We start from the raw sequence: 26,531 nt of genomic DNA, 5'->3' as shown, positions 1-26,531 counted from the left end.
CCAGTTGTTCCCTGTGAAGTTCATCTCAAGGAGAAGTCCAGTTCTGGAAGCACCCTGCCAATACTCCCATCTGTCTGAGGCAGCAAGAACTATAACGCCCCAGCTGGAGCTTCCTAGCTCTGCCCTAACATGTTAGGCTCCAAGTAGAAAACACCTCAGAAATAAGTGGACAGTTGGTAAAAGAAATAGCCTGGTACAGAGTTTAGGTATTCTGACTATAAACATGAGAATAGTGCTGTATCATTCTATAGAATGGTTCATTAGATATTTAGTTCATATTTACATTTTCTACTTCATCCTTATTTAAGATACGAAATATATAACATTTTGTTAGATAATTATGTGTCAGAATTAAGACCTTATATTTAATATGTTTATATATTCTGACTCAACTTTGACTACTTTCATTTATCTATATCTTTGATGTTATGAATAGTCACTAAACTAACATGAGTAATTTTATATAGTTCTGCTTTTATCCTCACACTTGATTATAAAGATTCTTTCTGACTCATTCCCATTTCTTACTTCGGATTAGCTTGTTCTCAGTGCTAACATAAGGTTCTAGGTGTCAATTTATCTGGGGATCAAAATACCATCAGTTTTTCCCACAGCTACCAGCCACAAGCATGTCTTCTGCCTATCAGATTTTCTGGCTCAGACGGCAGTTTTCTTATCATTTTTTTCATCTCAGGATTTGCCTTTTCAGTCACTGTCTTTCAACTGGTAAAGCAGGAAATTTCCATCTCATTCCTTCTCTTGACAGTGAATGACTTATCTATGACTATTTACTCTAGTCACAAGGAATTGTCATTCCAACATCCTGAATCAATTACTTGAGCTCTATACCCTTCTTTCCTTCCACATACTGAGAAAAAAGAGATTTGCGCCGTGTAGCAGTAGCTACATCTTGCAACAACAGCATTCAACTGGCATTTCATAATCCAATGTAAATAAATATGTTCCCCTTTACTTTAAATAAAGTAGGAAATATCTTTCTTCTTCCTGGTAAAGTTCAGGGAATTGCTCTGATATGTGATGTGTGAAATATAAAAGTTGAAGTTAACTTTGAATGCATTTTAAGGCAAGTTTAAACCATACATATTGAAAACTGATATCAAGTAGGTTGGTAGAAGAGTAGCATTGAGGCATTCATGTACCATAAAAAACCAGCATAGGTGTTTTAGAAAGCGTAAATGAACCTATTTCAAGAACATTGGGAGGATAGTGTATTCATTTAATCCTTCATTCTCCTTTTTGTTTGAAAATCTCTCTGATATCTATTTCAAATTGCTATTATTTTATACCATTCTGAGTCTAGACAAGTAATTTTATCTCAGCCACTTTCCGTTATGCAGCAAAAAGACCATTGCCTATTCACAGAAAGCACGAGAAAAGAATAGTGAAGGGGGCTGGAGAGAGGACCCTTGCAGAGCCCTTTTCCAGTGACAAAGAGGAGAGCTGCTTTATTGAGTGGGGTGGAGGTGGGATTTGGAGATGATAGTCAAGTAAAATGGGAGACATTCTCACAAAGAACACCGACATGTGTGCTTAGAGCTGAGGAGGGAAGAAACATTTTTCTGTGATTCTCAAAATCTGCTTTTGTTTAGCTAACATTAAAATTGTTCACTTTGTTTTTTAAATTCTAAAGATGCCAAAACTTCACTGGCTAAAAATATGATGGGAAAAGCCTTAATGAACAGTTTATCCAATTAAAGTGCCCAGTGAAAAGTCTTGCACAAAGAGGGCAAAGCACCTTTTGATCAAAGTTCAGGTCCTGTTGTGAAGCTTTGAAGAGAAAATGCAACATCCTAAGTGCACAACAATGAAAAAGGAACAGAGACAGATGGGAAGAGAAAATGAGGAACTTCTCTCCTTTTGTCTTCTCCTAACCCTTTACCCTTTCATATTTATTGCCTATAGCATGCATTTGTTTGGGTGTTTGTTTTGGTCCCCCCCCCACCTCCTTTTGAAGGGAATAGGTATTGTAAAGCTGTTTCACTGCAGGAACTGAGGCTTCTGCTGTGTGCTTCTTCTTTTATGGGAATAAAAGCACAGTTACAGTGTGAAGCATTCAGAACTTACTCTGGCTGTCTGACTTCTAAGTCAAGAGCATATCTTACCCTTTCCAAATTTTGAGTTTTTAATTGCTGAAGAGAAATATGACTCTTGGTCACTAGGAAAAGGTCCTACCAGGTTGTATGGGGCAGGCAATAGCTCCAAAGTCATTCTAATGAAAAGAATATGAACTAAATTCCTATTGAAGCCTCTCACTGAAAATGCAGGATGTGGGTAGGGGAGGGGCAATATTTTGTGACGTTCACTGAACACCACACATTTTAAATTAAAGGCTTTTATGTGTAGAACTTGTTTCCCTGCTTCACCCGTTTATACTTTATCAAGGTATTCCTCTTCAGAGACTATTTTCATAGTACCTCCTCGGCAAACGCAGAGATTAGTAGATAAATGGTAGCAATAGCAGCCTCAGTGAAAGAGTTCTAAAAATACAGTACCTTTCAAAATCTCTGATGATACAGAAGGCTCAGATATGATATCTGGGTATTGCTTTAGGAAAATATTCAGCCCAGAGGGCATGCACTGAATGAAATAGGGGCAAGAATATCATCCAATCTACATTTCCCCTTAAAAACTTCCGCCCCTTGCCTCATGGTTTCCACTTACCATTTCAAAGCCTTTCCTGTTATTTTTAGATAAGGATTTTTTTCAGCCATGTGGAAATGTATTCTAAAAGCCTAATGGTTATTTTTAATATCCGATCAGTAAGTTTTTTAGGTGGTTATTGAAATGACACTGAAGAGGGTCATGCTACGAATCCAAAGCAAAATTGTAAAATGGTGGTTTATCAGGCCATATATTGGGACCAAAGATATGTTCAGTTTGATCCATAATATTGTAGAAAAAATTTGAGCCAAGCTTTTTTTTTTCTTTTTTTTTTTTAGGGCCTCACCTGTGGTATATGGAAATTCCCAGGCTAGGGGTTGAATCAGAGCTACAGGTGCCAGCCTACACCACAGCCAGTGGCCTACACCACAGCCACAGCAATGCAGAATCCCTAACCTACTGGGTGAGGCCAGGGATCTAACCCACATCCTCATGGATCCTGGTCAGATTTGTTAACTGCTGAGGCACGTAGGGAACTCCTCAGCCAACTTTTAAATTCTTTAAATTTCACATTAAAGGTTTGGCTGGAACTAAGTAACAGCAGCTTCTAAAGGGCAGCTCTGGCCAGTGTTTGCTGGAATCCCTGCCACCAATCCACATCTTTACATAGTCCTTCCTCCTGTACTCCTTCCACTGCTCCTATGCCTGTCACCTGCTCTGCTCTGAGGGCTTGGGGTGTGGGGGATCCTTATTCCAGCAAAACATGAAGGTTGGAGTGAATCTTTTCCAAGCATTAGTAGATAATAGAGCTAATATGTTTGCACTCTCAGAGTGTATACGTGCGTAAAACCTGGTTTTTGATAACAGTTTATGCATTTCTAGTGCCTACTGTACTCAGCTTCCTATAGTATCAGTACGAAAAAAAAAAAAATAGGCATAAGTCATCAGCAAATCAGAAGGAAGCAAAATGAGCAGGTTCTAAACTAACCAGAATCTTGATCAAAAATATCTAGAAATAAACTAATCTAATTTTATCATAATGCAAATTTTGTGTTTTATGGGTTAACATTGTTGTTTCAAATCATTGTGGTGATAGTACTCTGGTGGCCTAACAGTTATGAATCTGGCATTGTCACTGCTGTGGCACGGGTTTGATCGCTAGCCCAGGAACTTCTGCATGCTACAGACATGGCCAATAAGATCAAAACAAAACAAAGCAAATCACTATGGTGGTCACCGTAGTCATTTTAGTGCTTTAGAGTCTATAAGGTATTGATTGGGATAATTCTGAGCAATTGGATTTCTAAGCTCCTTTTGAATCTTGGAGGTAATTTTGAATGTCAGATTCATTTCCTGTGACTGTGAAGCAAAACTGCTTAACATTTGACTACATCTGTTCCATGATTGGTATATTTTTAGCTGTCACTCTTTGAAACTACCGTATTCCTACTAATTCTTTTCTCTTTTTTTCCCATTTTCTTTCTTGTTTGATAATCATGCATGTACAGAAGGATGTTTCCTTTAAAATCCACTCATAAATGAACAAGGTTAATTACTTCAATGTTCACTCTTTAATGACCATGCTGTAAGCCTTCATAATTTTAACAACAATGCACATTTTTGGGTATCTGGTATGTATTGACACTCTGCATGGGAACAGATTTTAAGTTCAATGAACATTCCGAAGAGAAAGATATTTCTAAGGGTTGGGGCAGGCAAAGAAGTAATTAGGAACAGCTTGAGTAGAGCACTAACGCAGGGAATGGTGACTAGTAAGCCAGGCAAAGGTATTCTAAACACATGAAATGAGAAAAACAAAGTCTTAGAGATAGGCAGCTTGAGGTGTTGGGAAAAGTATGAACACATCTGTTGGCTGGAGTAAAAGTTTACAGGTGAAACTGGCAGCAGAATGTGACAGGCCTTCAATTCCAAGCTTAGGAGCTCAAAGTTTATTCTATATAAATAAGGAATAGCCACAGAAGACTCAGACCATGACATAGCTTTAATGCAACTAATGGGGAAACAGAGTTTATTCATTCAATAAATATTTACTAAGATCATGTTATGTGCCACACACACTGTCATAGGTGCTAAAAATTACAAGCATGAATGAAGAGATCAAAGTGTAGAATTAATCGTAGAAGAAAGAAATAAAACACAGAAAGACTAGTTAGCATATTCTTAAGGATACATAGCTCAACATCAAACACACACACGCACATACACACACACACACCATCCATGCTGTCTTGTCTTCAGCCATACTGAAGTGTTCTGACATCCAAACTTCACCTTCTACATGAGTTATTAAGAACCTCTGCTTTAATGAACCACTGTTGCCCATTTTATCCTTCTGTTGTTTTAGGGAATGGTTTTCAGGATTTTGCTCAATCACCAAAAAAAAAAAAAAAAAAAAAGGAACCAGCACCTGGGTCCAAGGGATTCTCAAATTTTGCATCATGTATTCTTTCTTTCTTTCTTTCTTTCTTTCTTTCTTTCTTCTTTCTTTCTTTTCTCTTTCTTCCTTCCTTCCTTCCTTCCTTCCTTCTTCCTTCTCTTTCTTTCTTTCTTTCTTTCTTCTTTCTTTTTTCTTTCTTTCTTCTTCTTTTTTCTTTCCTTCCTTCCTTCCTCCTTCCTTCCTTCCTTCCTTCCTTCCTTCTTTTTTCTTTCTTTCTTTCTAAGCCAACATTTACATAGTGATTACTTAAATCCAGACACTGGATTATCTTAAACATTAGTTTTTAATCATTCTTCATTTTTTCCCCCTCCAGGATTAGAATAAATTCAATTTAAACAATAAATCTATCTCATAGGTTTCATAGATTTTTATGTCATCAATTTTATAGATGATAAAATAAGGGCACATCTGGAACCTTATGGATTATTTATGGCTACCCTAATGACAAGCTTTAGCATATTATTGCCCTAATACTACCACGTAAATCCAACTTTCTTTAAATAGTAACAACAGCATAATGATAGGAAGAAAACTATAATGTATTTTAGAAGAAATATACTATGTTTGAACATTAATAAGAGCTAAGAAGTAAAATAAACGGGCAAGAGTGATAGGGAGTTTATCATTTAAAATGGGGCAATAAGGAAAGGGGTCACTGAAAAACAACATTGGAGGAACATTTAAATGAAAGTGCTTTCTGGGCAGAGAAGAAAGCAAGTCCTAAGGCCTCAAGACTAAAAGAGTACCTGGTTATTAAAAAACAAAAAATAAGGAGGTTGGTCTGGCCAGAGCCAACCTAGGGGGAGAGCCGTAGGAGGAGATGATGTCAGATATGTCAGATGATGTCACTTGGTTTCTACTCTATCCCACCCTGTCTTTTACCTGTTTGGGGTACTTGTTTTGTCTTTATGTCAAAGCTGTTTATACGCATGCCCCATCTCCTTTGAACATCATTTTCTTTACAGTCAGGTATAATCTTGTTTATTGTTATATACCCTACTTTTGTTTTTTCCTAAAATATATGCACTCGATCAATGTTCCTTTAATTAAGTTAATGACTTTAAATATGAAGCATTTCTTTTTGAACATAGTTAAAATTATTTCAATTAAATTTTTTCAGATGACATTGGGTTCCAGATACATAGTTTATGATAAAAACTATATAATTCATGTACTCCCAGTCTTAAGCAGAATATCTAAATTTGGTCATTATTAACTGATGTCAAAGTCTTCTCCTTAAAGGTAATGATTCTTATGCTTTTTACCTTTTTTTGAATTTATGAATTCTGTGCTTGATCTTTTAAATCTAAGGGAGTATTAAATGAGTTTCCAAATGTAACCTCAAATTTATAGCCAAGATAAAAAAAAAACTAAACAGAAATGGAATCAATTAGATCTTTTATAGTCAGAAAGATGTGGATTCTCTTCCTTTGATTTCTAAATGCAAGGAGGAGAAATAACATTGTCTAAATAAGGACCTTATTTAGGGGAAAAATATGGACTGTCAAAAAGTTGTGTCCTTGGGCTTAAGTGAATGCATATTCTAATGTGTTGTGAGGGAACACCAAGAAACTGGAGATGTTCCCTGGCTTTCAGAAATAGAAACCTTCCTCACTCCAACTGTGCTCATTAAAGTTCTCAATAACACACATTGTAAAAAATAAAGTGTTGTTTTAAATGACCAGACCAGCCTCTAGCTGTGGTTATTACCTTTTTAAGTATGAGAGGCAATTTAAAATAGTTTTTATTTCCTATGTGGACAAGCATGATTCCCAACCTGTTCCCTCCTCCAGTCAGCTGCATTTCAGAGGTGACTTCCCTGTGGGTGAAGGCAATTAGAGGCAAATAGTTATTAAGAACTCTGAAAGCATCTGAAATAAAAATATGTTGCAGATATTTTTAGAGATAGCAGATAGTATATTTTTTGAAGGAGTTTGAACACCCGTATGTAAAGTGGTAGGATGATCAAAGGTAAAACTTTGTAGTAAGTTGTAATTGAGCTCCTGATTAGAGTTTGCTGTGATCTTGTGAGGTTACCCAACACCTCTCCTCTTAGTCTTCTCTTCCGTAAAAGGGAGATAACAGGGGTACCTGCCTTAGAGTTTTTATAAGGGTTGAATAATGGATGTGAAGTATGTAGCAGACATTCAGCATATGAGAAAAGTTCCTATCATCACCATCATTCATATTGTCATCAAAGTCATCTACAAAATCATTAAAGCCATTTTTAAAGAGATTATAGATAGTACCCCTTCCCACCTCACCTCAGTTTTTCACTTTTGAGAAGGATCTTGGTTTCTTAATGTTTATGTAGATTAAAAGGTGAATTTTTAAAATATTTCCAGGGCTTACCAGGTTGGCTAAGTCATCTTAACATTGCAGCAGTGCACTGTGGTCTCCGGCAAAACTCTCTAAGTCCTCCTGTCTTTGGGTAATGGAGCATGAAAGATTTTACATTTAGCTGAGCACTCTTCCGTGACTCGAAAATGTACCTCTGTGGGCATGCACAGCAGAAGCTCAGCTGAAATATCAGGGATTTGAAATGTGAAGTCTGACTTTTAAATCAAGTACATTTGTGTAGAGTGTGTTTTCTTTCTAATGTTCTAATTTTATTGCATTATGAATGCTCCAGCTGGAAGCACTGGCTGACAGTTGGTTTAGAGATTTTAACTTAATTTTTAACGCATTTTTAAGGATTTTTCTAACTTGTCCCCCAACATTCATTGATAAGGAAAAGATTCGTTGACTTCATTATTAAACACTAGCTTCTTGCTGGATGCCCTCAGCAAGGTTTACATGGGCAAAGGCTAATTTAAAATCTGAAATTACTTGAGTTGCGTCTTGCTAGTCACTTGTAATACAACATAGTTCATTTTTCAGCCTAAGGATAACAGTGGGTATCATTAATTGAACAAATCCCAAAACACCAATTTAGAACATTTTCTACAATTTACACTACAATTAATTTATACCAGACGAGACATAAAAAAGTTATGTCTAGACATAGTGTTTCCCTTTGAGGCATGAAGCAAACAACTTGAACCCACCTTATTGTTTCATTACTCTGAAAAGGCAAATGTTAGAATCTTCACATAAGTGGGGAGAGTAGTTCAAAATTTGTAAACGTTTGAGCAGGATAATAAAATTGCCACTATATCCTTCAATTACTCCATGTTGCTATTTTTTAAATACTTAAAAACTGTGCTACCCCATACCTGCTTTCACTTAAACAGATATTATCTCTAGTTCTGTGTTAAGAAACAGGCATAGAACATGTGTCCATAGTTCCAGTACAACCCTGCTACTGAATATGCTGTATGATCTGTGTATAAATCCTATAATATATACATCCATTTTTAGTTATTAGATCCATTTGGGATAAATTTGCTTAATCGTTATGAATTTTTTACCAGTTTTTCCTCTTAATTCTAATATGATTTAATGATTCCAATATGAGTTTGCAAATAGAATATATGGTAATAGAAATGAATTGTGATTTACAAATGTAATTTACAAAAGAAAACAATCTGTAATGACAAACTTTTAAAAGTGCTGAGAAAATTAACTCGTTTAAGTTTTACCCATCTTAGTTTTGACAAAACACAGATTTTAAAAAATAGAGGATCTTTCTTGCTCTAAGGCTTTTTCCCCTGAATTTCTTCTTCCTTGCCTTCATTTCTACTTGAAATCAGTCTTTAATTAAGAAGGCAGATAAAATAAATATTGGTTTAGGTTTCTCGTATCTTCTTATAGTCTTCTTGGCCATAGAGTCATGTTGCCTTTAATCACCTAGAAATGTCAATTGGGGTTGGGATTTCAGAGACAGCTGGCTAATACTCAGGCTCAAAACAGCAGGAAACCTGGAGGGGGCTTGAAAGAAATTGTCTCTCCCATTGCCCAGTAGGGTTCTTTTCCTGTCTTAATGGAGCTGGAAACAGAGACTGGCTGGATGAGGCTGTGGAATTTTTTTTTTTTTTTTTAGAACCATGTATTTAAAAGTAATAACTCTTCCAAAAGACAAAAGCTTCAGAAATTTTGACCCTTAACTTCACCTAAACCAAGACAAACCAACTCATAAAATACAAGCTATAATTTCTGTACAACCATATTATGCATTTCAAGTCAGTTTAAACTCACAGGAGGAAAAATAATGCCCATAATGTCTTTCCCTGAGATTTCAATAATTTGATTCCTCCCCTAATTGACTTTATTTTTTTCATTGGACAAATTAAAATGAGAATAATGCTTTGCCATTATTTTGTGCCTTTTAATTTTCAAATCTGTCAACACCTGCCTACCCTGTAAACAGGCACATTTCTCTGGGGAGACTAAAGTATAGGAAATATGTGATTTAGTCAAGGTCAAACATAATTTCAGTGGCTAAGGAGGCATAACAGGATATCTAAAACTATATCTCTACTCTGGAAAATATTATCCCAATATTTTTCGTAAAGCTCACATACATAGTTATTTGCTAATATAGTTTTGATGGTAATCCTTTAAAATATATTTGAGTAGCAGAAGTCATAGTATTACTATAAACTGATATTTTGCACCTTTATATTTTTCCTTGTGAATAAAAAGTGTTCTGTTATTCTTTTCTGTCCCCTTTTCTAAGAAACTCAATAACGTTTTGAACAGTTGGCAGTCTGATTACTTTATTAAAGCACCTTCTATAGTTTCTGTCATTTTCTTAAGGTCATATGTGGTGCCTCAGAATGCTACAAGTTCTAGCTACAATATAAGTGAGTCACCATTTCAAATGGCCTCTGTTATCCTTCTAGTACCGTTATGACTGTGGTGACAGGTAACGCCTGTCTGGAAAAAGTCAATCTTAATCTTTGGCCAAATTGTGAAGTAGTTAAATTTATGTTTTATGCTTCTTTATTTGTTTCATAAATTTAAAAATAACCTGCTCCTTAAAAAGAGATTACTATCATGTAGACAGCTTATATAGGATTTAATATTATCTGTATTTAAATACAGATGTCTTTTGAAATTTTGTCATAAATAATGATAGAAACATTATATATTCGTCCAAACTGTTTCCTTCTCTGATATTTCATATTTCTGCTAGTCATATTCTGTCAAGTATGATGCCTAAATTTTTGATATATGCCTAAGCTTTTAGGTATCTCATGTATAGAGATCTTAATACTAACCACTTCATGGATTGTTATGAGGATCAAATGATATACTGCATAATAAATGGTACATAGTCATATCTACTACCAACTCTTATTATTTATCATTATTATTTACCTCCAACTACTACATGTAATTAGACATCAGAACTGCTCCTTTTTAATATTTATCATATCCAGCATTTTTAATAGTATTTGTACTACCCTAATGATAGTCCAGGTCCTTCCTGCCCTCTTAAACTACTGCTATCTATCATCTGTCTATCTATTTATCTATCTATCTATCTATCTATCTATCTATCTATCTATCTATCCATCTATCTATCTATCTCACTCTTACACAAGTGTTTATAGAGTTCCTACAAAGAGCTAGTATTTTAGGAACCCTAGATTTCCAAAAATTAATCAAATACCCTTCCTCAGGAAATATGCAGGCTAATTAGGAAGGAAAATTGACAGAGATTTACAATTAATATAACTAAAGAGTATTAAAAAAATAACCTGTTAAAAGTAACAGTTAAGAGAGGGTACTCTAGAAAAGACATTGGCTTGTTCTAAGGGGAGTGCTAAGAGAAAGAAGAGTTAGAAATGCAGTGCCTTTGATGCATGAATGATAATTTAACTTGGAATTTGACTTTTTTTCCTTAAAATATTGGAACACATGTCTTGTGTTCTTTCCTATCACATCTACAGAGTACTAGCTATTTGACAGATTGTCATAGGATAATTGTTGCAATTATTTTTAGACTATTTTCAAGCAATTCCAGTAAATGATGAGTAATATCATTTGAGGCACAGTATTTCATTGATTGCACTGAAGTGATAACCCATTATATTCAAGGTGGGAACCAGATGTCTCTACCTGATGGTGTGTCATTTATTTGACAGAACAAATTGATATCATATAACTTATTTTACTACTGTGGCTAATCTATGCATAATATAGTGTAATGACCTCAGAATTCAGTACTCTGGCAGGAAGGAGGGAGATACCAAATAGAGATCTGCCTTTGTCTGATTTCCAAGGTGAATATTGTGCCTATCATAATCAGTAATAACAATGACAATAAGAATATATCGAATGCTGTTTATGATACTGACTGATATTTCCCTTCTCATTTTTTTTAAAAAGGGCTTTATAATTTTGAAAATAATATTCACCTCCATGTAATGCCCCTTAGAAATTTGATTATACAGTGCTGATAAACACCAAGATAGAATCTTTAATTTGATATTGAATGTTTATGAGATTAAATTCTAACCCTTAAGCTTCATTTCAAATTGTCTAGTTACTGGCTTTTAGAGGTGTTTTGAGGAGTTAGGAGATTATAATTCTGAAGACAATGTTTTGTGTGCCCAAAATAGCCATTTCTAGTAGAAACTGATATATCTGGCCCCATATGTCAATATCGTCTTTTTTGGACACTTTGGTGCTGAAAACATAAGTAAAATTACTTTAAAGAGATTAAAATACTATATGACTAGATTTTAATCAGAATAAATTTTTAGAAATTTTTAGAAATTTTTATTTAGAAAAATTCTGAATAAATTTTTAGAAATGGTCTGTAAGCATTTATTAAGTATATCTAGGACATAAAATATATTACCATGAAAAATAGATATGTTTGCTAAATATAATAATTCTCCAGGTAACTCATCAATGATAATAGCATTAGTGAAAATTTTATTATACATGTTCCATAGAAAAAATGTTTTCAGATGTTTACACTAGATGAACTATAAATAAAATCTAAGCCACAAGAATGAGTATGTCCTAATTATTTATATTTGATAATATTGAGAATGTCTTTTTTTTTTTGTCCTCCAATGACTCCTTAAAACCATTATATTTTGGTGGTGTCTTTAGTAAAAATTTATGGACTGTAGTATGATAGTTCTGAAAGGGCCAGGAGTGCAATATGCTTGTCATTTCTTTACTGAGCATCTGATTATGGGAAAAACTGTTGGTCCAGTTAGTTATAAAGCCAATGCCCTGGCACAGAGGGCAAACACAAGAATAATTTCATTTGAAAAGAACAACCCCAAAACCTTAAAGAGAGCAACCAATATTTAACTATTTTAATAAGCCAAAACTCTGATTTTAAAGACACCAAAACAGATTTGTTGTATCATTTTCATCCAGGGGGAAAAAAAACTAACTGAATGAGCAACAATCTTCCAATTTGTTAAAAAGCCTTTGACAGACTCAAAAAAGAAACAGATTCTTAAATGTTAAGGAAAAAACTGAGAGCAACAGTTTTTAAACCTCTGACACAATCACTAAGAAACAGATTCTGTTAGCTTCAAGGAAGTTGGAAAGGATCTTTATTTTTCAAATATGCTGACAGTTATAAAGTAATGGATTTTTTAGAAGAAGAGGTTCCTTGCAAACATTTACATTTTTACATGTAGATTTCTGGAGTTGCTATCTGAAGAGCAAGGGATGGCAGTTCCGGCATATTTAATTCATCCCATTTTACTTTCCCACGAACACCAAAAGTGTGTATTTCCAATTATGACCTTTACAGAGTAGAAACTTTCCCACTGAAAGGAAAGCAGAGAAGCTGACCCATGAGGAACTTTCTCTGACTTTCAGCCTCTGAATCTGGTCAGCTTGTAGCATGAGCAGGGATTCAGAATAACATCTCACAGCTCCACAGCAAAACTGTAAATGGATGAAAGTGCTTGCTTTTGGTCTTTTCCTAGAATGATATTTAAAATGCCTTTTGTCTTCTCTTCCTCTTGGCTGAGACCCTGGGAGATGGTGTACTCCATCATGCTTTGTCTCCAGAAGTCACCACTTCCTCTTTCTACCGCTACAGCACTTGTTCCAGCCTGGAGATAGTCCATTTCAACCTCTGATACTCTGATATATTTACATGTTCATTGGGAACTCTCAAACTTTTTTTTTTTTTAAAGAAAGGAAATAGGTGAAGATTTATCAAGTTCAGTTTTTTTTTTTTTCTCCACCACTCCTAGAATCATATTAATGAGGCAGCTGTCAACTGAAAAACTGGTCATAGGCATTAGGTATTACTGTTGCTTTTAATGGATATATACATATATATTTCCCCTCCTTGGGTTCCTAGGCTATGTTATTTGTCTTTCTTTGTTCCCCTATCACATACATACTCCTTCAGAAAATGCGCAGTGGAGTAGAGCAGTAAGAGGGACATAGTCTTAGAGATGTAGATATAAGTGGTTCTTTCTGTGCTGTTCAAAGGAAAACATTTATTTTATTTTGAACATTTGTGAGAAAAGAATACATATTCACCAGAAACAGGAAAGACCATTTTTTTAAGTTGTTAGAGGTGATCATTGGCTTTTTGTCAGTTAGCCCTTACTAAGTTAAAAGCAAATAAAAGAGAGGCCAGCAAATCGCAAGCAGGCTGCAAATGTAGCAAATTTTAAAATATGAATGTTTGGGAGTTTGCATTTGGCTCAGTGGGTTAAGGACCCGATATTGTCTCCATGAGGATGTGGGTTCCATCCCCAGCTTCACTCGGTGGGTTAAGGATCCGGCGTTGCTTCAAAGTGCAGCATAGGTTGAAGATATGGCTTGGGTTTGGTGTTCTCATGGTTATGGCCTAGGCTGACAGCTGCAGCTCCGATTAGACCCCTAGCCTGGGAACTTCCATATGTCACAGGTGCAGCCGTAAAAAGAAAAAAAGAGAGAAGGAAAAGAAAGAAAAGAAAAGGAAAAAAAGAAAGAAAGGAAGGAAGGAAGGGGAAAAAAAGAAAAGAAAAGAAGCCATCACTGAAGGAAGTCAGTTGTGACATTACCAAATACATAACTGATACAGTTCACAATATCTTTTTAATCAGAGTAAATTTATTTGAGAATGAGAATAAAAATAAGTTAAAACTGTAAATATGCCTGACTGAAGAAAATATTTTTCTGCCCAGTAACTATTTCAGAATTAAATCTACTCTAGCATGAAACAAACTTGAAAATTTTAACATAAGCTTGAAAATTTTAATATTTAACAGGTAAGAGACCATAATTATCATTTAAAGGGTATATAACATGCACAAAATATTTTATTTATTTATTTTAATTCAAGTGTAGTGGCTTTGTGTATGTGTGTTTGTATAACTTAATAGTCCTTTTTTATTGCAGAGTAGTATTTCATTATACAGATATATTATAGGTTTTTTTTTAAGTTTTATTGGAGTATAGTTGACTTAGAACATTATATTAGTTTCAGGTGTACAGCAAAGTGACTCAGGATACATATACATATATTCATTCTTTTTTCCCATATAGGTTATTACAGAATATTGACTAGATTTCCCTGTGCTGTGCAATAGGTCCTTGTTAGTTATCTACTTTATATGCAATAGTATGGTATATATCATTCCCATCCTCCTAATTTATCCCACCCCCAATGGTTTTCCCTATGGTAACTGCAGGTTTGATTTCAAAATCTGTAAGTTTGTTTCTGTTTAATTGAAGTATAGTTGATACACAGTATTATAAGTTACAGGTAGGCAATATAGTGATTCACAGTTATTCAAGTTACACTCCATTTATAATATAGTGATTCACAGTTATTCAAGTTATACTCCATTTATAAAATAGTGGCTATATTCCCAATGTTGTATAATATAGCTTGTAGCTTATTTCGTACATAATAGTCTGTACCTCTTATTCCTCCACCACTATATTGCCCTCACTGGTAACCACTAGTTTGTTTCTATGTGTCTGCTTCTTTTCTATTATATTCACTAGTTTGTTATATTTTTTCTATTCCAGTTATAAGCAGTATCATACAGTATTTGCCTTTCTCTGACTTATTTCACTTAACATAATGTCCTCCAATTCCATCCATGTTGCTACAAATGGCAAAATTTCATTTGTTTTTATGAGTGAGTAGTATTCCATTGTACGTATATACCAGGTATTCTTTATCCATTCATTTGTTGATGGACACTTAGGTTGCTTCCATATCTTGGAAATTGTAAATAATGCTGCTATGAACATTGGGGTGCATATATCTTTTCAAATTATGTTTTATGTTTTTTCATATATATATCCAGGAGTGAAATAGCTGAGTCAGATGGTAGTTCTGTTTTCATTTTTTTGGAGAATACTATTTTTCACAGTGGCTACACTAACTTACATTCCCACCAACAATGTAGAAAGGTTCCTTTTTCTCCACATTCTCACTAACATTTGTTATTTGTGTTATTTTTGCTGATTACCCTTCTGACAGGTGTGTGGTTTTGATTTTCATTTCCCTGATGATTAGTGATGTTGAGCATCATTTCATGTGCCCATTGGCCATATGCATTTCCTCTTTGGAAAACTGTCTATTTAGTTCTGCCTTTTTTTTTTGCCATTTCTTGGGCCACTCCCACGGCATATGGAGGTTCCCAGGCTAGGGGTCAAATCAGAGCTGTAGCCACGGGCCTATGCCAGAGCCACAGCAACACGGAATCTGAGCCGCATCCGCTCAGCTCATGGCAATGCTGGATCCTTAACCCACTGAGCAAGGCCAGGGATGGAACCCTCAGCCTCATGGTTCCTAGTTGGATTCATTAACCACTGCGCCCTGACGGGAACTCCCTAGTTCTGCCCATTTTTTAATTGGATTGTTTGTGTTATTTGATTTTCAGTTGTAAGAGCTATTTATATATGTTGGATATTAACTCACTTACCAGTCATATCATTTGCAAATATTTTCTCCCACTCAGTAGGTTGTCTTTTCATTTTATCAATGGTTTCCTTTGCTGTGCAAATGCTATTAAGTTTAATCAAATCCCATTTGTTTATTTTTGCTTTTATTTCCTTTGCTTTGGGAGATAGAGGGTAAACAATTGCCACGATTTATGTCAAAGAGTGTTCTGCCTGTTTTCTAAGTGTTTTAAGTTTTCTGATCTTACATTTAGGTATTTAATTCATTTTGAGTTTACTTTTGTATGTTAGAAAATGTTCTAATTTCATTCTTTTACATGCAGCTGTCCACTTTTCGCAGCACCACTTATTGAAGAGACTTTCTTTTCTCCATTGTATAGTCTTATCTCCTTTGTCATAGATTAATTGACCATTAAGTGTGTGGTTTTATTTCTGGGCTCTCTATTCTGTTCCATTGAACTATGTGTCTGTTTTTGTGCCAGCACTATGCTGCTTTGATTACTGTAGCTCTGTAGGATAGTCTGAAGTCAGGGAGTGTGATTCTGCCAGCTCTGTTTTTTCTCAAGATTATTTTGGCTATTCAGGGCCTTTTGTATTTTCATACAAATTTTTAAATTATTTGTTCTAGTTCTATGAAAAATGTCATTGGTATTTTGACAGAGCTTGCATTGAATATGTAGATTGATTTGGGGAGTGTAGTCACTTTAACAATATTAATTATTCCAATGCAATTTTTTTTTGGCTTTTGTCTTTTTAGGGCCGCACAAGCAGCATATGGAGGGTCCCAGGATAGGGGTCCAATCAGAGCTGTTGCTGATGCCTGCAACAGAGCCACAGCAATGCCAGATCCAAGCCACATCTGCAAGCTACACCACAGCTCACAGCAATGCCAGATTCTTAACCCACTGAGTGAGGCCAGGAACCTGCAACCTCATGGTTCCTACTAGGCTTCATTTCCGCTGTGCCATGACAGGAACTCCTCCAATCCAAATATTTTAGATGTATTTTCTTACTTAATTTTCACAGTAATCCTGTGATGTTGCTCTTATAGTCTCCATTTTGTAGATGAAGTAACTGAAGTGTAAGGAGTAAAGTAATTTCCCCTCTAAGTAATGCAGAGCCTTAGAATGAAATACAAGTCTGTTTGACTCAAAGCTGGTGTTCTTTTTAATATCCAGTTATTTGAATTTTGCTCAGATACAACTGATTCTTAGGAGTCTCTAATTTTGAAATATTATAAAAAGGAATAAGAATCATATGAAATATAAAAGCTTTATTTTAGAAAAGAGCATATTAATAAGGCTTGAAAAGATTAATTTATGCAATGAAAATAAAAAAAGAGGTACATTGCAATTATCCTATGAAACAAAAACTTATCTTCACTGACTCAGAGTAAAGAATCATAGGCGGAAGGAATAATTAAAAGTGAAATTTAATGCTTACAAGTTATCATGGCTTTCTATCCATAATCTTAAGTGCTAGAGTACATATCATTTCCAGACAGAGGCATTAATCTAACAGGGTAAAATCTCTCATTGATATATATAAAATGTCATCTTGTAGGAATTAAATGTTTTATGGGTCGAAAGTAAAAGCAGAAGAGTAACAGGCTTAACAGTGAGGAGAGGGAATTGGAGGAAAAAAAGAGTTAGAGGCTATGGTTTTCAGTTTACCTATCTCAAGTGTCTGAGCTTTGAATCTAATTTGTAAGTGCTATTGGATACTAGTAGAATAATAGGATGGCATTAACTATAGGAAACCTAAAAATCTTACACTCAAACTGTTAACTTGGAGTTCCCGTTGTGGCACAGCGGAAACGAATCCAACTAGGAACCATGAGGTTATGGTTTCAATCCCTGACCTCGCTCAGTGCGTTAAGGATCTGGCATTGCCATGAGCTGTTGGTATAGGTCACAGACACAGCTCGGATCCCACGTTGCTGTGGCTCTGGCGTAGGCCAGCAGCTGTACCTCTGATTAGACCCCTAGCCTGGGAACCTCAATATGTCGCAGGTGCAGCCCTAAAAAGACAAATAAATAAATAAATCAAATTGTTAACAGTCTACAGTGGAAGAAAATAATACTCTTAGTTTTCATGGCCAGAGATTGAGATACAAGTAATGTGAAGTGATTTTTCTTAGCTAGGAGTCAGAAATATGAGATTAAAGATTGAAACAACAGGAATAAGATGCAGCTGAGATAAACCAAATGGATTGTCTGCTCACTAAATCTTTTCAGCCATAGATTGATAACTGGTTATTATTTTTATTTTAATACTTTATTATAAAATAAACATATAGAAACCACATGAAACAAATGCATAACGTTATGAGTTATTATAAGACAGATATTCTTCCAGCCCCACCTAGGTCAAGAATGTAGCTATAATCACCTACCATAGAAGTCCATTCCTAATCTGTACCAGTATCAACCCCTCCCTTTCCTCTTCCAAATAACCACTTCCCTGCCCTTCATAATCATTAATTCCTAGAATTTCTTTTTAGATTTAATCACCCCTGTGTGCATCCATCAAAAACATTGTTTATTTAGCCTTGTCCATTCTTTTTCATTTTAAAGTCTGTTTCAATCTACAAGTTCTCCTGGCAGGCCTTGGTTTCTCTTATAGTTTATTTATACTAGAACCAGTGGCATTTGACCTGTAGCATTCCCACAATCTGTGTTTTGCTAATTGCATACTTGTAGTATAGTGCAGCACGATGCTCTGTTCTCTGTATCTTCTGCAAGTTGCCAGCTGAGTTCAGAGACTGGATCAGACTCAGTTCCATCCCTTTGGCAACACTCTGGGTGGTGGTTATTCTTTTCCCAGGAGGCACATAGTTACCTCTCTTTTGAGAATGCTGAGTCACTGATGCTCAGTGCCTAGATCCATTAATTTATTGGCAGTTACAAAAATTCTGGCATTTACTTTTCATTTATTCATTGAAATACTTTTTTAAAGAGACACTTCCTCCATCTTGTATTTAGTTAGCAATAGTATAGTTCATAAAGACAAGCCTAGATAAATGGAGAGAACCAAGACTAGATGCTTGATCTTTTCCATTTATTTACCAGTTTTCAAAATAAAATGAATTGGGGTTCTATCATTTTCCAAAGACCAAGATGATTTGTAAAATATCATTGTGACCTATGAATTTAAACATATTTGAAAGGTTTCAATCCATTAAATTATTATTTTTTGAAGCTCAAATTGTCCATTTTTAATAGAGAAAGCAAAAGATACTACTGAGTCCTTTTGAAATAACCCTAATAAGTATTACTACCTTCATTGATATCTAATAGAACAAGATTTCTCAGGATCATTTACATGGTTCCTGCCTCAGACCTGGAATTAGCCATTTCTTCAAGAAGTCCTGGTTTCTTTTGTGGGAAAGAGTATTTCAGTGCTACAAGTTAAGTGCAAAGGATGTTCATTGATGGCACATTGATCATTATTTCCAGACTTCTTCAATAAATAGCACTACAAAATATATCTGTAAAAAAAAATATTTCATGAATTCCTATAGATACTTGTCATTCACATCAGGACTCTGGGATTTACTGTTATTATTTATTATTTAACTTCTTCTGTATCTTCCACTTCAAAAATTCTACTAGTGAAGGACTCAGGGGATGGTAGAATTATAATAACCTATAATTGCTCATTTAGCTTAGACCACATTACACATGAAACAGACTCAGTATTATAGTACTACAAGTATATATACTTTATGATTATATATGTTACTACAATTATAGCTCCTCAGATATTTATAAAATGCTTTATCATATTATTTTTCTCCTTCCTAAGTAACATTACATCTATGTTACCTAAATGTGTAGCCTTTTCTCTCCTTTTTAACTGCCACTTAGTCTTAATTCTACAAGCAACCATGTTCTTAATGATCACCTTATCTCTTTGCCTCCCTTGGTCATTTGACTTGTTTGAAGAATCTATTCTCTGATAGATTTAAGAAGAACTTATGTGAACAATATTTCTTTATGTGAAATTTGTCTTTCTGAATTTTTAGGAAGAGGTAGGGGTCAAGGTATCTTTTCTAATTATGCAGAGCCTTTTTATATTGTTTTCTTTCAGTGATCCAAAAACCACAGTGGCTTGATTTCCAAAATTTCCTGGAGCTGTTTCCCTCTCCTGCTTTTATATGGATCTTCTCTTTCCTTAATTCCTTTTGTTAACAACCAGTCCAGTTTAGATTCTCATCCACTAGTTTTCTTCTAGAGCAGGGCCCTGTCATGTCAATTGTAAGAGATACAGTGCCTAGACTGCTAGCTGTTTGTGCCCTGAGGACTTACCTAGCTGAGGTCTCTTGTACTCACTGACTATTGTACTAGGCAAAAGCACTCCTAGTTTCAACTGCTATTCTCCGGTTGGCCCACTGTACTTTCCAGCAAAAACCTCTTGACTATTTTGTGTTCTTGGGATCATCAGATGTTCTATCATTTCCTTTGGTTTATTCTACAAAGACTTAAGTAGCCTGTGCCTAATAGTAGTTTGTTCTCAAGCTTATATTTTGGGGTTCATGGGAATAACTTGTCACCTAGTTTTGTTGTATCTGATTAATTTATCTATTTTTGTGTTGCGATTCAGAGAAATTTGAAAACTATTCCATACTGATGACATTGTCATCCTTCCAAAATCCAATACCTGCTTATTATTGAATAGAGACATAAAATTTTTCCATTTAATAGAAGAAAAATATTTACATAAATAATATAAGCAATGGGATCACAATTTTCTCCCTTAGGAAAAATATGAAATTTTATTCCCTTAAATTCATTAATATGCAAAAACACTGCAAAGTAAGGATATCTAGATTTAGTAAAAATCTTCTCCACTGACTGAGGATATAATAACTTTAAGAATTTCAGGTTTATTTTGTTTTTTTATAATTCTAAGTTAGATGGGAATTGTATTCTAGGTAATCTCTTGGCTATGAGGAGTGCTTCTACTTCCCTACCTCCTCTTAGTTATTTTGTCATAATCTGTCTTCCATTCCTGGGACACAAGTTCCTTGAAAGAGCAGGAACCCATGATATAGATTCTGATGATGTATAGTCATTCCCAGAGACAGTGACACCAGATTCCTGAATGAGAGACTTAAAGAATATAAACTTATTTGAGCATCAGTTACACACGCGTGCTCACACACACACACACACACACACATGGACTTGCCCATCATATGGTTCTCTGAAGACTCAATACAGCAAAGATCTATGAATACCTACTGCCTTTCTGCCAGAGTGAAATAAAACTGCTAAAAGTTGAACTGCTAGGGTGGAGAAAGAAATAGGTTTTGAGTTAATGTCTCAATGATCTACTGTAGCTATCTTTCTCAATGATATTAGGTGCCTTTCTTTAGGTTTGTTGTAAAAGCCCTAGCCTCCAAATTGTAGCAGGAATCTATTCACTCTTTCTCAAGTTCTAATTTGCTGATGAGAGTTCTTAATAATACATGATATAAATAACTGAATGATAAGAGAGTTAAAATGGAGGTGATTAATTATAATTCCTCAACTGTTTTCACAATGACAGTATGTATATATCATTAAAATATGTAGATACTTGTTAATGGCTAGACTTTATGCTTGTGTAACACCTTTCTCTAAGGGACTTTGAAAACACTGTCTCATTAATCGTCACAGGATTTATTTATTAAATCATGAAATCACTGCTCCATTCGAAATTAGCAGCAATTGAATACAGTTTCTTCTACCTATAACATTTTAATTGACTCCTTATTATCTGTAATCTCCTCTGGGATGACAGCCAGTCTTTCTTTTTTCTATGTTTGTTAACATGAGAAATGTTTAATATTCATGTTCAGCTTTTAGGGCCACATATGTTTCAGAGATTTGGAAATTATTCTTTTCGCTCATTAAATCAGAAATGTCATCTGCTTTTATATGGTCTCAGTGTTGTGTTTTTCTCACCCACGTGATCAATAGTCTCCTGCCCCTCAGCCACCTTTTTTCCTTAGAGACATATTACCAATACCTCCGCAGCATCATTCAGCCTTCTACTCTTGCCTTCAGTGGTTTTTCCTCTTCCTTAACTATTCTAATGTGCAATGGATGTACATGCTCATGTCATGACATATTCACATTGACAGTGACCTTCCACTGACCTGATGCTATTTAAACATGGAATAATTCTGCAGTGTTCTCTTTCTCATTTTGAATGTTTCCTGAATATATGGCATTCTTCTGATGTGTGATTAGAACTGATATGGAGAAAACAGAGATCTCATGCTAGAGTTGAAAACTACTGATTTAAACTTATTCACTCACCATACCCTCCTTGAAAATGTAGCCACTTATTTTCCTTAAGCTATTTCTAGATGTTACAGAAGCAGATGTGCTGAATATTGTTATTTTTTTGGTGGTCAGTTTACTCAAGAGCTCCTTTATTTATTTATTTTTGTCTTTTGTATTTTTAGAGTCCTACTCGTGGCACAAGGAGATTCCCAGGCTAGGGGTCCAGTCAGAGATAGAGCTGTCAGCCTACACCAAAGCCACAGCAACTCAGGATCCAAGTCGTGTCAGTGACCTACACCACAGCTCACAGCAACACCAGATCCTTAACCCACTGAGCAAGGCCAGGGATCAAATCCACGTCGTCATGGATCCTATTCAGTTTTGTTAACCACTGAGCCACAACAGGAACTTCTCAAGAGTTCCTTTAAATTGAAGAATCAGAATTAAGCTGAAGGGCCGAAGGGATTTTTTTTTTCTGTTTATAACGATTTTTATTTTTTCCATTATAGCTGGTTTACAGTGTCCTGTCAATTTTCTACTGTACAGCAAGGTGACCCAGTTATACATACATGTGTACATTCTTTCTTCTTTTTTTTTTAAGAGTTAATAACAGAAAGAAATTGGGAAATTTTTTATCATTTATATATATATATATTTTTCTCTACTATACAGCATGGTGACCCATTTACACTTACATGTATACATTCTTTTTTCTCACATTACCATGCTCCATCATAAGTGACTAGACATAGTTCCCAGTTCTATACAGCAGGATCTCATTTCTTATCCATTCCGAAGGCAATAGTTTGCATCTATTTTTCCCAAATTCCCACCCATCCCACCCCCCACACCCCTGACAACCACAAGTTCTGTTCTCTATGTCCACGATTTTCTTTTCTTTAGAAAAGTTCATTTGTTTGTTTGCTTGCTTGCTTTTTAGGGCTGCATGTGTGACACATGGAAGTTCCCAGGCTAGGGGTTGAATTGGAGCTGCAGCTGCTGACCTACACCTCAGCCATGGCAACTCGGGATCCAAGCCACGTCTGCAACCTATGCCAAAGCTCATGGCAACACCAGATCTTTAACCCACTGAGTCAGGCCAGGGAATGAACCCACATCCTCATGGATACTGGTTGGGTTCATTACCACTGAGCCGCAAGAGAAACTCCTGGGATATGTTTTTCAATGAGCAATTTTAGCAAGTGAAAGGCCCTTATCAAATAGTCCATGTAAATAGACTATTTAGATTTTTTCCTTCTAAAAACATCTTTTCCTTACTTACTAAGCATATCAGTTTGCAAACTATTGGGTATTCTTAGCTGTATAGTTATAATTGAAATCTAACTATTTACCTTTCTAAATGAAGCAAAATAAATGACCATGCAGTTTTTCCTTCATTTACTTATTTAATTCTTGTCTCTGGATTACTTAAAAGTTTTCTTTGGAACTTTAGTACTTCTTTCTTATCAATATCTCTCTTTCTTTTTCACACTTTCTTTTCCTGGACTACTTGGATTGTGCTGGCAGCCTTACAATGTTCACTTTTATTGGATTCCATTTAGTTTTGAAGTGGCTTCCAGATTCTCCCATGTGGCCCCTAATTCTTGAACATTAATGTTTGTTTTCTTTTCTGATGATTGAATATAAAGTACAAATATGAACTTTTCTCAGCCTTTAGCAGCACACCTCAAATACCACTTTTGTCCTTAACGATGTTATGTCAGCATTTACTCTAAAATATCAGTAGAGGAAAAAAAATCAAATTATCTGGAGATTCCCTTGTTCCTACTGGATCTTTCTGTAAAACAATGAACAAGTAAACAATCTCTTCCCTGCTGTCACAGTCTTATCAAAATTTGGATACTATGCTTTTATTAAAGTACTCAAACACTTTAACTGACATTCAGATACAAAAATGTGTGTGTGTATGTGTGGTGTACATTGAGTGTGCGTGTGTGTTCATAGGGGACCTTAGAGAAGTCTTACATGGATTCTGAGATCCATAATTCATTGTGGTCATGATGTAACTTTGATTATGAAATCTAATGTTGTTCACCTCAAGATTAATTTCCCTTAGACAATGCCAATGTCATGGTGTTAATGATAAGCAGATGCAAACTATCATATTTGCAGAACTAAACACAATCAGTCATGCCATGATTCCAATAGGAATAAGAGTAGAAATTACAGGGGGGGAGAAGTAAGGTTTTGTTTTGAAGCTATCAAGAGATTATTATCCAGTCCTAACAATCTCAGAAACCTTGGGATTTGAAGTCTTTCTCAAAGGCCAGAATTGTTTCACATGCTTTCACATACCTGGTTTCAATTTTTAATTAATCGGTTATTTAAAGAGTCATAGAATAGTAATATTTGACTTGAAAAAAGTAAAGTGATCTGTTAAAATTAAAGGTATATTTTGGAGGCAATTGCCAAATTTTACAAGTAGTCTTGGTTTGCTATTTTTGTATTTATTTTTTTACTTTTCTTTTTTTATGGTTGTGTTCGTGGCATGTGGAAATTCCTGGGGCAGGGATCAAACCGATGCTGTAGGTGTGGGCTGCACCACACCTGCAGCAACACTGGATCCTTAACACACTGCACCACAAGGGAACATCCTTGGTTTGCTATTTAGTTGAAGGTAGGTGAAGAAAATATAAGAAAAAGGAAGAATATTTTAGCCTTATTGAAATGGAACCTCATGCATATGTGGAAACTCTAACCTCCTAGTCTGTTGTTTTCCACATGTAACTATGACTTGACTAATCAGATTATACCTGAACTTGTAATAGTGGACCATCTTAAGTTTTAAAGATTATTTTCTACATAGCTCATGATTTTTAATAATTTTCTACTGTAAAAATTTCCATAGAAGAATAATTGAGTTATTGAGGTCATGCATATAAAATCTCAACAGAGATGAGGACAGAACTCTTCCCCAGCCTGCTGAACAATGTCTCTTGGTCTGCTTTCAAATTAAGCTTAGAGGTAAAATTCATTCAAACTAAGGTCTCCACAGATTAGACAAAACAAATAAACAAACAAAAAACAACTATTGGCCTAAAGTGACAACAAATAGAATATAAAATATAGAAAATAAATAGCACTGGTGTAGGAAGGCAATTACTAACAATGATCCTAGGAAAAGAAAATAATTCAAAATAATCTGGAGGAAACCTCCACTTCACCCTCTGTATTGATTTTGACATATCAACATGTCTTTTATTATAATTAAGATGTATTTTCATTGAATCTCAAGTTTGATATTCAGAGAGATTTGGAATCTGTTGTTTTGATTTAATAGTCCATCTCTATCATTCATGGATGGAAATAACATGATTGGTGAAGTCTGTGGCCAGGAGGCCCTCAGATCTATCTAAAGATGAAAAGCAGGAGAAGCGGCAATTGAAATTAACCCAATATCTGCCTCACTAAAGAGTGCAGATACCAACCAGGAGATTCTAGCAAATGAAGGGTGCTAGAAATGAGGTAGACAATGGACTTCCTCTGCAGAAATAGAAAGTGAACTGTCCTGTGAAAATTTTCTCTAGCCAAATAAAAGCATAATTAAAATGCAATTATTTGAGACAATAATATTGACCAAATTCTATTGTTTGAAGACAGGGCTTCTTTCCTCCATTTCCCCCTTTGGAGTGTTAAAAAAGTCTCAGTGAGCCCGTCAAAGGCAGATCATTCTTATAGCCATTGCTTATGAATAAGGTAGCCATGCTTATCCCCCTCATCCTACTCAGGCATTTTATCTGAAAGGCATGTTGAAATGTTATCTCGTCTCTAACATATAACCTCTATAAACCACTTAGTTTTAGATTAAATAGTTCATGCCACAATAAAGAAATGTATGATGGATAAACACCTCTGTTTCCTTTACTTGAGTCAGTAAGGCTCTAAAAGGCAATAAATACATTTTAATTGGAAAGAATACAAGCAGATTTAACTGAATATTGCATATCATAGTCCTTGAATTTACTTATACTAGGCATCATATTTGTCTTTTCAGAAGCAAATATTTTTAAGATTGCCTAAATTATAACCCTAATAATTAAATCTAATACAATAATTAAGTATTGTCTTCAGTATTTAGTATCACAGGACTATAATAACAGATACAGTTTATTTAAAATGAACTCTGTGCCAGATATTGACTTGGAAAGTTGGAAAGCATTATTGCATTATTACTCAAGTTTACAATAACTCTGGTGAGATAGAGGGTGATGTGCCCATTTTGTAGATAAGAAAATTGAGGCTCAAAAGTTACATGACTATTAAGTGGCAGAGAAGGGATTAATCCCAGATAAAGTCTTTCTGACTTTATCTCTGGACTCTTTGCACTATAGCAGTTTATAAAATTCTGGGAGATAAGGTACTTAAACATACCT

General features: G+C 35.1%; 1 protein-coding gene across 1 annotated transcript in view; it reads left to right on the top strand.

Annotated features, from left to right (window-relative positions):
- The window catches only part of KCNH7 (potassium voltage-gated channel subfamily H member 7), a 488,362-nt gene that overhangs the window by 140,429 nt on the left and 321,402 nt on the right, over positions 1-26,531 (top strand). The gene's annotated exons all lie outside the window — the stretch shown is intronic.

The sequence above is a fragment of the Phacochoerus africanus genome, chromosome 3 (genome assembly GCF_016906955.1).
Source record: "Phacochoerus africanus isolate WHEZ1 chromosome 3, ROS_Pafr_v1, whole genome shotgun sequence".
Taxonomy (NCBI): domain Eukaryota; kingdom Metazoa; phylum Chordata; class Mammalia; order Artiodactyla; family Suidae; genus Phacochoerus; species Phacochoerus africanus.
Note: the sequence above shows the minus strand (reverse complement) of the source record. Positions and strands in the feature narration are given on the sequence as shown.